The sequence below is a fragment of the Schistocerca serialis genome, chromosome 2 (assembly GCF_023864345.2).
Source record: "Schistocerca serialis cubense isolate TAMUIC-IGC-003099 chromosome 2, iqSchSeri2.2, whole genome shotgun sequence".
In the NCBI taxonomy this organism is placed as follows: domain Eukaryota; kingdom Metazoa; phylum Arthropoda; class Insecta; order Orthoptera; family Acrididae; genus Schistocerca; species Schistocerca serialis.
The window spans coordinates 367,525,002-367,539,717 of NC_064639.1; positions in this window are offsets into that span (position 1 = coordinate 367,525,002).

Consider the following 14,716-nt stretch of genomic DNA (forward strand, 5'->3'; position numbering starts at 1 on the left):
CGAACGGTGAAAGATGGAGTGAAATATTAATGTATAAATTGTGGTGCCTGCCTTCCTCAAGGCAGCCGTAAATCTTTTCGCAAGGCAGCCATAAATTCGACGTTCACCAGCAGAATCGTCGTTCCTTCGATGAACGCCAATAGCCACGACAGTCGTGAAGTCAGATGCTTTCCTCATCTAGAAAGCTGTTTTTACTATGCATAGCGCTGTCAGATGTCTCGGTTTCAGATTAAAGAAGTCGGTGTCACGAAATATACTTCCGAATTTCAGAGAAATGGTCTCATACCACCCATCTTTTCTCCAGTTTTTTACGTTATCTGCAGGTGTTAAGCTAAATGTCGAAAGATTTTACTATCGAAGCTGACTGAGTCTCTTAAGAAGTGTTACTGCGCGATATCGCTGCTGAATTTCCATTGTTGTCCCTTATACAGGGTGTTTCAAAAAGAAGATACGTATTACAAAGCATTATTTTGTCCAAGTTATCGATCGCTGCGCCTCGGCTCGGCTATTGGAGAAACGAATACATAGTCTAGTTTATATTAATAGCCGCTAGATGCCAGTTGTCTTCTGTTTTGCTTGGTAACCGTCATAGATTTAAAATGGCTACTCCACAGCAGAAATCATTTTGTGTTCTCGAAGTGCAATTCCGTGATTACAGTGCAAAGATGTTTCAGGTTGTGGTACCAAACTGATCCTCGGAATGGGTGGAACATTCGCAGATGGTATCGACAGTTTATAGATACAGGATGTGTATGAAAAGGAAAGAGTCCTGGCCGCCCTCGTGTTCCTGAAGAAAATGTTGCACGAATTCAAACTGCTTTCCAACGCAGTCCTTCAAAATCAACTCGTCATTACAGTCGGGAGTTACAGCTGCCTACAAAAACAATTTGGCGTGTTTTGAGATTTCGGGTGGTTATGAAGCTGTACAAGTTACAGTTCTTACAAGCTCTGCGTCCTGACGACAAACGCAAACGTATGGCATTTTGTAACGAGATTCTTGATGCTATTGACAATGATAACACTTTTGCACAATGCATCCTGTTCAGTGATGAAGCGAATTTCCGTGTTAGTGGTCAGGTAAACAAACACAGTGTTCGAATTTGGGGCATAAGGAACCCACATGCAGCTATCGATCATGTACGAAATTCGCTCAAAGCAATGTGTTTTGTGCGATATCCTGGTCATCTGTTTACAGCTCATTCTTCTTTGATGGGAACACGGTTAATGGTCAGCAATAACTCGCTATGTTATCAAAACTAGTGGTTTCCGAGGCTGCGCGAAGACTACTTCATTTTTCAACAAGACAGGGCCCTCTCACTGGAGTCACCAACTGCGTGAAAGTCTGAATGAAACTCTACCGAACCGTTGGACTGGTCGTCAAGGAGCTGGCGACTTACCATGTCTCAGCTGGACTCAGCGGTCACCGAATTTGACACCATGTTACTTCTTCATGAGGGGTTTCGTTAAAGACAAAGTTTATGTACCACAGAACTTCGAAGAGTTGAAGAACCAGATCCATACTGCCATAACATCAGTGATGAAGGATATGCTTGCCCGTGTATGGGAGGAATTTGAGTATCGATGCGATATTGTTCATGTCGCTGATGGAGGACTTATTGAACATCTGTAATCTGAACTTGAGAGGTTCGTAAATATGTGTGTAAAGTTTCATATTCGTATGTCTTAAGGTTCAATAAATATATGCATTCGAAATACGTATATTCTTTTTGAAACACCCTGTATCACTTCAGTTTAAGCTTTGCACCGACGTCGTTCTCTCTTTCTCTGAGTCCTATCGCGGTTAAATTGTTATTGAAGTATTCATTGTTTCAAGTGAACTCAAAATGTCGAAGAGAAAGTGTTCATTCGAAGAAAAATATCCAGAAAAATGGTTATTCACAAACGAGGGAGAGGTGTTTCTGAAATAGAATGTGTAATTTCTGTTATGTTTCCATTGCACACGATGGAAGACATACTGTAACGCATTAATGTGGAACCGATTTACGCTGGAAAAAAAAATAGTTCCAATTTTGGCCACTGGGTGCATATAAGGAGTTGTACATCGTCTCCTTGACGTTCCGGTGTTCATATTAAAGAAATACTGCAATCAGCGGTTAATAATAAGACCAACATTATGCGCTTCTCACTTGTTTGACCTTTTCTGCCCACGTTCCGTTCGTAATGGATTACATATGGAAACATCTCTATGTCTTACTTGCATTCACAGCGCCAGATTCACATCTGGTTGCCAAAATCGGAACTAATTTATTTTCTAGTTAAATCTGTTCCACATTAACGCATTACAATATGTGCTAAGTTGCACTGCCATACGATAATTACAGCCCACGCTGAGCCTCTGTGAGCAGATGCACTTTGATTATAACCGCCTGGTATTAAGAATAATTTAGCTACTCTAAAGCATGAATCACGTACGCTGCAAGCGCGTAAGAAAAACGGATAGTTGTTTCGGGTCAAATTCATTTAAACAGCGACAATTAGTAACAGAAGTGGAATTAACAATGTGATATCATACCGTTAAACATCATATGTCTTTGAAATGTGGGCTGTACTTCCAGGCTGAGATTCGAACTTTTTAATGATTTTGAAGCAGCAATAAGTGTGACGTTGGGCAGAACAAAATCAAGAGAGATCCTGAAATCAGTGTTAGTGGACGAAAGTGCCAATCAAATATGCGATGCTCTTTCAAAAGCGAGTTATTTTGGTAGAGCTGCAGACGGTAATAGTCATAAAGACGAGAAAATATTTCTATGAATTAATTAACTTTTTTATGTTTAATACAAGTGTTCCAGTTTCTGCCTCCCAAATTACGTCCATTTTACTTATTTTAGGAGAAATGTTGCGGCTTGTGAGAGAGAAATTATGGTAATTGTAACTGTGAACAGTTATGAGGGTACCAGGCGGTAAGAGGTCGTCCAGTGAACTACTTGCTGAAAGGGAAGCATAAATTTGCCTTACGCCGGGAGAATCAACATTTAATCGATACCTCCAAGTTTCCCACGATTTGCCGCAGGTAAAAGTAGTCGTGATATAGGTTTCATACCTCACCTACAACACCTGTTGTTATAGTGTTCAGCTAAAGAGACAGTCGCAGGACAAGAGACGCTGTAGGGGCGTAAAATTGCCTTCTGAAGAATTCAAGCTCATTCTACATTCGCAGAACACCTTGCAGATGTAAATCACAGTCCAACAGACACAAACAGAATAAACATTAATCTACAAATTCGAAAATGCAGCAACAGCTCTCCTCAGAGACTGGTAGGTGAAGAAAACTACCGTATACAAAAATACGTAGTAGAAGGGAAAGAGATAATAAATGGATAGTGGGCTTCTGCACTGGAACTATTTGAAGATCGTCTCAAAGTTGGTAACGGAAACGTACGTTTCCGAAAGTCGCCTACAGTGGTCTTACGGAAGCCCGGGGAATTCAGGGTACACGCCTGCTCAGCGATGCCTTCAGCTGCTCCGACCACGAGTGCCCTATGCGGCCGCCATAGAGGGTAGCCAGCTACAGCTGCACGGCCCATTCCTAGTCACTGCCTATGACAGTCTTCAGTCTGTCAGTCTTTTGACAGTTCTCTAGTGCATTAGTAGCCGGAGCCTCACACTGCAGGACGCCCTTTAGTTCTTGTAATTTCTGGATTTTATTCCAGAATGAGATTATCACTCTGCAGCGGAGTGTGCGCTGATATGAAACTTCCTGGCAGATTAAAACTGTGTGCCGGACCGAGACTCGAACTCGGGACCTTTGCCTTTCGCGGGCAAGTGCTCTACCAACTGAGCTACCCAAGCACGACTCACGCCCCGTCCTCACAGCTTTACTTCTGCCAGTACCTCGCCTCCTACCTTCCAAACTTTACAGAAGCTCTCCTGCGAACCTTGCAGAGTTAGCACTCCTGAAAGAAAGGATATTACGGAGACATGGCTTAGCCACAGCCTATGGGATGTTTCCAGAATGAGATTCGAGTCTCGGTCCGGCACACAGTTTTAATCTGCCAGGAAGTTTCTGGATTTTATTGCTGTTCGTTCTCATGTAAAGTTTTCTGACAACGCATGGAGAAAGTTCAGTTTATGTAAAGCTTCTGTTTACTGTCTTTACGTGTTTGCTAATCATTTCTACGCCTGTCTAGCTTCCCTACGACGACAGCTGCTGCACCAGTCTGTAGCCCATCTGTCCTTAACGTCGTGTACGAAGTAATACACAACAGAAGCACGTAACAAAAAGCACACACACGAACACACACAAGCACACACACATGGGCGCACTCCCCCCCCCCCCCCACACACACACACGAGAGAGAGCAAGAGAGAGACGCGCAAATATATACGTACCTCAGAGCCTGTTGTCAATGCAAAGTTCGAAATTTCACCCAGAGTACAAAAAACAAGACAGCTGAACAGATCAATATGTGGTAAACACTGACACGATCGGCAACAATAAATACAGACTGCACAGAGGCATGGTAACGTGGAAACAGCTAAAAATAAATACGTGAACCTTCTCCCCAGCCCGCCTTTCCTCACCAGTGTTTAAAACTTATCACAAGTAACATGTTCTCACTATATTTTCAAACGCTAGTACATAAACCTGTCAAACGGTAGTAAAAGACAGTTAACAAATTTTGGTGTTGACAGCAGCGTTTAAGGCAATTGCAGTACTGTAGGCCAACATTAACTAAGCGAGAAGATGCGATAGTCATAGTTTAGGCTATAAATTTCGGCAAAGATACATAATGCATAACTGAGAAAACATGGTTGCTTGCAGATAGCAAACTGGAATTAAATGTCAACTATAGTTCAGATGACAGCTACAGCAACGTCGGTGTGTGATATGAAGGTACATATTTTGTTAACGACGTCATGAATATAGATACCGTAATCCCACACCCGTACCTACTGTCATGCAAAAAAGTTTTCCTCTTGTTCGACAGAAATAGACAATACAGTCACATTAATGTGACCACCACCCACGTTCGACGTCAATGTGCAATGATAACTCACACACGGCAGGTGGCAGCACAACCAGTGGCAGCTATATAAGACGTATCTGGGGGGCACGGAAAGAAACAGAGCAGTTATTATTGTAAAGCTGAAATTGAGCGATTTTTCTGACTCCCAAAAGAGCCTGATCATTGGCTGTCCGGCCAAGGGTGGAAGCGTTTCCGAAACGGCTAAGTTTGTAAACGGTTCACATGTCGCCATGGTAAAAGTATACCATACATGGCGAAATGGCGCTATCCAAAACCCGAGGCAACTCTTGTGCACAATGGATCACACGTGACAGGCGTGAACTACGACAGCGGAGATGCGATGGGGCGAAGAATACACGTGCACTGTTGAGCAACTGACCGCCCATATCAACTAAGAGGGTACCAGCAGTGTCTCTCCAACAACGGTTCACCGAACGTTGCTGCGTATTGGTCTCCGCAGCAGACGCCTGGTTCGCGCACCCCTGCCGACTGCTCCTTGTCAGCAGTAACGCAACTAGACGTCTACGCCGTTAGAGGTGAATGACGTTTTATGGTCTATCGGACACATGACCGTTGGCATGTATGACGTGAAATGTCTGAAAGCAAACACTCTTAATGGGAGGTTTACTATCTATGGCCTAAAAAACGCATGTTCTTTGAGAATTTTTTTCTCGGGATGTGTTATAGATATCAATGTCAAATTTGGCCAAAATGTTTATTGATATTTCCTCCACAAACTGTAATGTGTTCGACTAGGAATGTAGAAGAGCAAAGGCGGAAGTTCAAAGTTTCATTTGAATATTGCGCATTTTCTCCCAAGAAGCGGTACAATAACTCGTCCTCCGAAAAAAAAAAAAAAAAAAAAAAGAAAAACCTGATGCGTAAAGATGGCCGGTTTTAGGCAGGTGCATTTATTTGTTCAACCGCGAACAACAAACATTTCCGTTCTGTATTCGGAAAAACCGTTTCAGCGGTGGATTCTAAACACTCATGGATCCAAAGATGTAATTAAAAAAACGATTTTTTAACGTAAAAATAGTAAACCTCCCCTTAATTCCGCAGCTCGTGGTGTAGTGGCTGCCTCTGGATCACAGGGTCCAGGGTTCGATTCCCTGCCGGGTTGGGGATTTTCTCTGTCCGGGGACTGGGTGTTTGTGTTGTCCTCATCACTTCATCATAACCATATCATTCGTGAATGTGGCTAAAACTGGACCGTGTAAAGACTGGGACATTATACGGGCTCTGATGACCGAGCAGTTAAGCGCCCCACAAACCAAACATCATTATCATCATCATCAAACACCATTAAACAATCGTTGGAAGCGTCCAGGCAGCAGAAGGGAAATCCATGGTGTGGATAATGTTTCTGTGGCATTCCCTGGGTGATGTCATTGTGGAAGGCATAGTCGATCCACATGAGTCTGCAGTGTGCGTGGGTGGTTCGGACGCTAGGATGAGTTTACCATGCTCTCTGGCCCAATCTCGCTCGATTTATACAGATCAAGAATATGTGGGAGCGCGCCATGGATGCTCAGACGAGAAGCCAAGCCCAGTTAGCCATGGCACTGGAGTCGATATGACTCCACATCCCTGTCAGTACGTCGCAGAACACTGACTCTCTTGTTGTACGTATCGCATCGGTTCGCGCTGCAAAAGTTGGTAATTTAGGCTTTTGACAGGTGACTGGACAGTGTTAAATAAAACCCATTAAGGCTGGTGAAACTTCAATGAAACATGTATGAGTATTAAAGAAGAAAGTTGTGCATGCTGAAGGATCAGCGCTATTTCCATAAATATACGGGGTAAACGAGAATACGGAAGACAAATCGCGATTCCTTGCATGCTAACAGCAAAAAAATACCTTCTGCAAAATTTCGTTTCATGGATATATGCGGTAGAAAATTCTCGTCAAATAAACTCACTGTAGTCACATAAATGGCAACTGTTTTTCTTCAACACGGTATAACTATGTAGCATAGTTAGTGCTGTGGGCAGAGTTTTGCCCGAGTTTGCGAGTCCCTGTATAGCAGTTTTCAGCAGCTCAAAATTAGAAAAAAATTTACTCCTATAGCCGGAATCCTACTCGCGAACTCGAGTAATCTATTCCCGAAGTCTACTGACTGCACTAACTGGGCAGCATTTATACTATTTATTGAATGAAGATTATTATCGGACGTGTGATATAGTATTGCTAAAACCTTGCAGTGATTTGTTCCCTGAGACGACTGCGTATGAGATCAAGTTTATAAGCGAGAAGATACATGTCCTGCCGGCCGTGGTGGCCGTGCGGTTCTAGGCGCTCCAGTCCGGAGACGCGCTGCTGCTACGGTCGCAGGTTCGAATCCTGCATCGGGCATGGATGTGTGTGATGTCCTTAGGTTGGTTAGGTTTAAGTAGTTCTAAGTTCTAGGGGACTGATGACCACAGCAGTTGAGTCCCATAGTGCTCAGAGCCATACATGTCCTGGAAACCTTCGGTTACGATCATGGGTAGTTTCTTATACACACCGGTGAAGTACAATGGATTGTGGTGGTGGAATTGCCGATAAACTAAGAGGACCAGCTGATCCATGCGACCGTTCTACGAATCTTTGTTAACGCTGTCGTGGGTGACGAATTAATGTTTTGGAAAACTTGCCAAAATTCAGATCACTTTTCCTATAAACGGAAGTACCACCCACACACAACCCAGCATAATACATTTCAATGGACATCCGTAGTACGTGGTTGGACTCATTAATGTAGCTGCGAGTTATGCGCCATGTCGCAATGTACCCAAAACATTTTTTTTAAAAATAAATGCAGACAGGTTTTACTACACTAGAAGTTAGGTACTCGCTCGCAATTGTTTAAAGTTATTTGAAATTAAAGTTTATTGCTTCTCCCATAAACACGCTGAAAACATGTATGAAACACAGTTTATCCTTGTAACCTCACAGTCAGATCGAAGTTTTATATCCCAGTGGAGGCTGTCGACTATTTTGCAATAAATCCCTTGAGCTTTTCGTTAAACTTTCACAGCACCAGTTCAGCACCAATGTTACTCTAAAAACCCAGTGCTACTGTAACTTGTAGCTGTATGCAACAGCCTAAAACTGATTAAGTCCCCACGAGGTTGCCCTACGCAGTTGACACATTACGAAATTCTTTACGCACGGACTGGGCACTTAGAATACTCCGCAAAACGAAATAAAATTACGGGTTCCTACAAACCCACCACGAAATTCTTTAAGTCCTGAGTTCAGCGCTCATAAATCAGCTGCTATGTTGCGACTCATCAAACACAACGGCTCACCGACTCCCTGTTTAAAGATGGCCGTCACCCTTATAAAACCTGGATCTATTACTGCTGAAATCAAATCAACAATTTCGTAAGACAACTGATGAAATTCTTACTTCAAACATTTAACATAGTTATTATACATCATTATATGCAGATATTTTGCGAGAATTCTCATGCTACCACTTGTTTTCTTCTATTCGGCATAGTTGCCTTATTAAAAACATTTTTCCGTAGCTATTCTTAGTTAAGGTTTTTAGGAATAAGAATTAGTAGATAATTTACACTATAAATTCCAATAATTTTCTGCTTATTTCTAGTTTATGCTACTGCCGGTGGTTTTAGAACATTTATAGTTATTTAACAAAAAAAACTGTTTTTACTGGTGAGTCTACTATGATTGACAGACACAGCTCTACGAGATGTAACTGTAAGCTCCTTGTTTGTTGTAATCGCAAAATACGTTCCCGAGATATTTTCAATTATGATATAGAAAATACATATATTTAATTTATAATAACTTACAAAGTAATGCAGATGTTGAAAGCACGTCTTTATTCGAGTAATCGTCCCTTTTTTTCTGTTTAAGGTGAGCGTTCTAGCTCTTCTGTATCACATATGAATTGATAGTTAGTACTTTCTGCATAGTCACGCAGATGCTGCCATGAGAAGGTCTGTATGCACCCAGGGGTCAGGAGAGTCCACTTGTCACCTTGGAGTCAGTCTGTTAGCAGTACTGGTTAGAGATGGACTTACTGTGAGACTGTGAAGTACCAAGAGGTGAATGTGAACAGTAATTCTCCATATCAGTGACGTGCTAAACCGACTATATTTCAAAAGCTTGAAATGTAAACGGCTTTGTATGCATGGGTGTGATTCGTGGGTACATAGTCGATTAGGTAGTTTTCTATAAAATATTTACCTTCCACGCAAATGAATGACTAAATACACTGAAGAGCCAAAGAAACTGGTACACGCGTGTAATATCGTGTAAGGCCTGCGTGAGCATGCAGAAGTGCTGCAACACGACGTGGCGTGGTCTCGACTAATATCTCTGAAGCAGTGCTGGAGGGAACTGACACCATGAATCCTGCACGGCTGTCCAAAATCCGTAAGAGTACGAGGAGTGGAGATCTGTTCTGAACAGCGCGGTGCAAGTGATCCCAGATACGCTCAATAACGTTCCTGTCTGGGGAGTTTGGTGGTCAGCGGAAGTGTTTAAACTCAGAAGAGTGTTCCTGGAGTCACTCTGTAGCAATTATGAACGTGCGGCGTGTCGAATTGTCCCGCAGGAACTGCTCAAGTCCGTTGGAATGCACAGTGGACATGAATGGATGCAGGTGATCAGACAGGATGCTTACGTATGTGTCACCTGTCAGGGTCGTAACTAGACGTATCAGGAGTCCCATACCACTTCAGCTGCACATGCCCCACACCTTCACAGAGCCTCCACCAGCTGGAACAGTCCCCTGCTGACATGCAGGGTCCTTTGATTCATCAGGTTGTCTCCACACCCGTACACGTCCGTCCGCTCGATAATTTCAAACGAGACTCCTCCGACTAGGCAACAAGTTTCCAGTTATCAGCATTCCAATGTCGGTGTTGACGGGCCCAGGCGAGGCATAAAGCTTCGTGTCGTGCAGGCATCAAGCGTACACGATTTGGCCTTGGGCTCCGAAAGCCCATGTCGATGATGTTTCGTTGAATGGTTCGCACGCAGACACCTGTTGATGGCCCAGCACTGAAATCTGCTGCAATTTGCGGAAGCGTTGCACTTCTGTCACGTTGAACGTTTGTCTTAAGTCATCGTTGGTCCCGTTCTTGCAGGATCTTTTCCCGGCAGCACCGATGTCGGAGATTTGATGTTTTACCGGCTTCCTGATATTCACTTCATCGTTATCTCGGAGACACTGGAATCCATCACTAGTGCGACAACTGTAACATATCGTTCAAACTCACTTAAATCTTGATAACCTGCCATTGTAGCACCAATAACCGATCTAACAACTGCGCCAGACACTAGCTGTCTTATATTATCGTTACCGACCACAGCACCGTACTCTGCTTGTTTACATAACTCTGTATTTGAATACGTATGCCTATACCAGTTTCTTCAGTGTAAAGGTTTAAAAGCTCGATCCAAACTATTTTTTTAAATTTTTTTAGCGAATGAAAATTATCGCCTAGCACTGGGACTGGGACTGCACCCGTATTTCTCGGGTAACGCCGGCCGGAGTGGCCTAGCGGTTCTAGGCGCTACAGTTTGGAATCGCGCGACCGCCACGGTCGCAGGTTCGAATCCTGCATCGGGCATGGACATGTGTGATGTCCTTAGGTTAGTTAGGTTTCAGTAGTTATAGGGGACTGTTGACCTCAGAAGTTAAGTCCCATAGTGCTCAGAGCCATTTGAACCATTCTCAGGTAACGCTAAGGGAACTTTTACGCTGAACTTTCTAGCCCTAACGATATACGAAGCACGGTGCTGAACGCAGTTTCTTGCGTCGGCATCGCTGTCAAAGCGCCTTCCTCCAAAACAACGCTTCAGGTTCGAGAACATATGGTTGTCAGAAGGTGCTTGATTGGGGCAGTAGGGCGAGTGATTGAACTCCTCCCTACCGAATGGTTGAATAAGTTTTTATGTGAAACCAGCACAATGGGGATGTGGGATGTCATGAAGTAACACAAACCCTGACTTACCATTCCATACCTTTTGTTTTGAGTTTCGCGACGAATCTTTCTGAATGTTCCACAGTATCGTATCGCACTGACGGCTTCACCAATAGGTAGGAACTCAACAAGCAGTAAACGACGCAATAGATGGTGTTCAATAGTGACTGCCTTTACTGGCCGCCTCCTTCCGTGAAGACACCATACAAAATTTGGTTTCCTGATATGACAAATGTCTACACAATGGTAACAACAACATAGTTTAAGAAATGTTCTTTCCTGTAAACATAAATTTTGGTTTGTTTACCAGTTTTTTTCCAAAACAGTACTTACACTTTGGACATGCCTTCTTTCGAGTAATAATTTCATGTTAATTACACTTACAAAAGCTTAATCCACGACAACATTAAAAGTGTCTAATCAAAATTATTTCCTTTTTAATTAGTGAAAGTATCAATGATAAAATTGTTCCGAATTAATTATTCAACAAACCTGCATCTGGCTGCATCTGCGAACTTTTTCTTGCACTCCTCTGTTTTGCCAGTAATGAAACATGACTCACCAATCAAGTTTAAGAGAATAATGCCGTTTGTGCAACGGCATTAAGATGGTTCTGAAAAATTAACTTTTGGCCATGATGTTTACTTAAAGAAATTATATCTTGCCTTGAATAATGCCAGTTGTGAAATGACATAAAATTTGTTATTTGAAATAACTATGCTCTGATTACTTTGGTCATACTAAAATCGATTTCAAACCATGAACTGCACATATATTTTGCCTAGAGGCCTCATTTTCTTTACGTTCTTTTATTGGTGGATAACTTTACTTTTCAACTCACTTTCATATTCAGTACAAGCAAAGGATGTGGATTATGATTCAGGCTGTTAGATTTAAACACAATGTTGATCTCAGTATATATATTGTTGAAATTTTAAGTCATACACAAACCCTACCATTTCCAACATTTTTGTAGCACGAATCACTCTTACAAAAAATTGTACAAAACGCTTACTGCGTCAAACCTTGGATGTACAAATACTAACTCTGAACATTATCTAACAAAAACCATTTTTGAAATCACTACATGTCTTCTCTAATTTTCGTACTAAAGTTTGCTCAGTGTAACTGCGCAGCGAGCGCGCATCCTATCTTATAGCTGTCACCACACGTCTGCTTCCTACGGGCACCTAGTTGCGACCCCCCCCCCCCCCCCTCCCTTTCGAGTTTTTTACTGCGCACGCCCGGCTCTCTTAACCATCAAAGATCCTCCTATTCAAAGATATTATACTCGTTCCACCTTGCGGTTGGCAACTACCGACTTTATTTTCTGGATCTACGCTGATCAGACCTTAGCACATACTTTTAAACATAATAATAAGTTTCAAATGACATAGTTAAGAATTAGTGTATTTAGTACATAATTAAATGAACGTGTATAATTCTTCTTTTAACTTTGGCATATCCTGTGAGATGTCGTCATGTTCTCTAGATTGTCGCACAGGTGATAAAATGGTAGATATCGAAATAGACGATAGAGGGATAGAGAAACAATTAAAATCGCTCAAAAGAGGAAAGGCCGCTGGACCTTATGGGATACCAGTTCGATTTTACACAGAGTACGCGAAGGAACTTGCCCCCCTTCTTGCAGCGGTGTACCGTAGGTCTCTAGAAGAGCGTAGCGTTCCAAAGGATTGGAAAAGGGCATAGGTCATCCCCGTTTTCAAGAAGGGACGTCGAACAGATGTGCAGAACTATAGACCTCTAACGTCGATCAGTTGTAGAATTTTGGAACACGTATTATGTTTGAGTATAATGACTAGAAATCTACTCTGTAGGAATCAGCAAGGGTTTCGAAGAAGACGATCGTGTGAAACCCAGCTCGCGCTATTCGTCCACGAGACTCAGAGGGCCATAGACACGGGTTCACAGGCAGATGCCGTGTTTCTTGACTTCCGCAATGCGATCGATACAGGTCCCCACAGTCGTTTAATGAACAAAGTAAGAGCATATGGACTATCAGACAAATTGTGTGATTGGATTCAAGAGTTCCTAGATAACAGAACGCAGAATGTCGTTCTCAATGGAGAGAAGTCTTCCGAAGTAAGAGTGATTTTAGGGGTGCCGCAGGGGAATGCCGTAGGACCGTTGCTATTCACAATATATATAAATGACCTTGTGGATGACATCGGAAGTTCACTGAGGCTTTTTGCGGATGATGCTGTGGTATATCGAGAGGTTGTAACAATGGAAAATTGTACTGAAATGCAGGAGGATCTGCAGCAAATTGACGCATGGTGCAGGGAATGGCAATTGAATCTCAATGTCGACAAGTGTAATGTGCCTGCGAATACATAGAAAGAGAGATCCCTTATCATTTAGCTACAATATAGCAGGTCAGCAACTCTTCTTCTCTTCTTCTTCTTCGGTTATCAACCCACAGGTTGGTTGGCAGCAGCACGCCATTCCGTTCTTTTGTCAACTTTCTATGTTTAACAGAAGATTCTGGCATGGTGCGCTACTGATTCTTGGGATATCTTGAGTGATCTTTAATGGAGTGGTTTCCCGTTGCCTTCTCCATCCTATGCCGTTGACTGTGAAGTTCTTCCGCCTTTAGGAGCAATTTCTCACTCCAAGGACAAGAGAGTGCCCTGCCTCTATCCGCTCATCCGCTCTCTTTGAGACCGTTGGCACTTGATAGGGGGCGTTTCCTTATCCCGGGAAACACTCGGTCGTCAGAGCCTCGTTAGCAATAACAGGGTGTACCGTGCAGCAATCCTTAGCTGCAACTCGGGTAGGTGAGGTTGACATTTGTACAGGAGAGGCTGTTAGAGTCGCTTCACTGTACCTTACAACTGGAAGCAGTTAATTCCATAAATTATCTGGGAGTACACATTAAGAGTGATTTAAAATGGAATGATCATATAAACTTGATCGTCGGTAAAGCAGATGCCAGACTGAGATTCATTGGAAGAATCCTAACGAAATGCAATCCGAAAACAAAGGAAGTAGGTTACAGTATGCGTGTTCGCCCAGTGCTTGAATACTGCTCAGCAGTGTGGAATCCGTACCAGATAGGGTTGATAGAAGAGAAGATCCAACGGAGAGCAGCGCGCTTCGTTACAGGATCATTTAGTAACTGCGAAAGAGTTACGGAGATGATAGATAAACTCCAGTGGAAGACTCTGCAGGAGAGACGCTCAGTAGCTCGGTACGGGCTTTTGTTGAAGTTTCGAGAACATACCTTCATCGAGGAGGTTAGGTTAGGTTAGTGTTCCAGAATGAGATTTTCACTCTGCAGCGGAGTGTGCGCTGATATGAAACTTCCTGGCAGAGTTCGAGTCTCGGTCGGGCACACAGTTTTAATCTGCCAGGAAGTTTTAGGTTAGTGTTGTTTAACGTCCCGTCGACAACGAGGTCTTTAGAGACGGAGCGCAAGCTCGGGTTAGGGAAGGATGGGGAAGGAAATCGGCCGTGCCCTTTCAAAGGAACCATCCCGGCATTTGCCTGAAACGATTTAGGGAAATCACGGAAAACCTAAATCAGGATGGCTGGAGACGGGATTGAACCGTCGTCCTCCCGAATGCGAGTCCAGTGTGCTAACCACTGCGCCACCACGCTCGGTTCCATCGAGGAGTCAAACAGTATATTGCTCCCTCCTACGTTTATCTCACGAAGAGACCAAGAGGATAAAATCAGAGAGATTAGACCCCACACAGAGGCATACCGACAATCCTTCTTTCCACGAACAGTACGAGACTGGAATAGAAGGGAGAACCGAT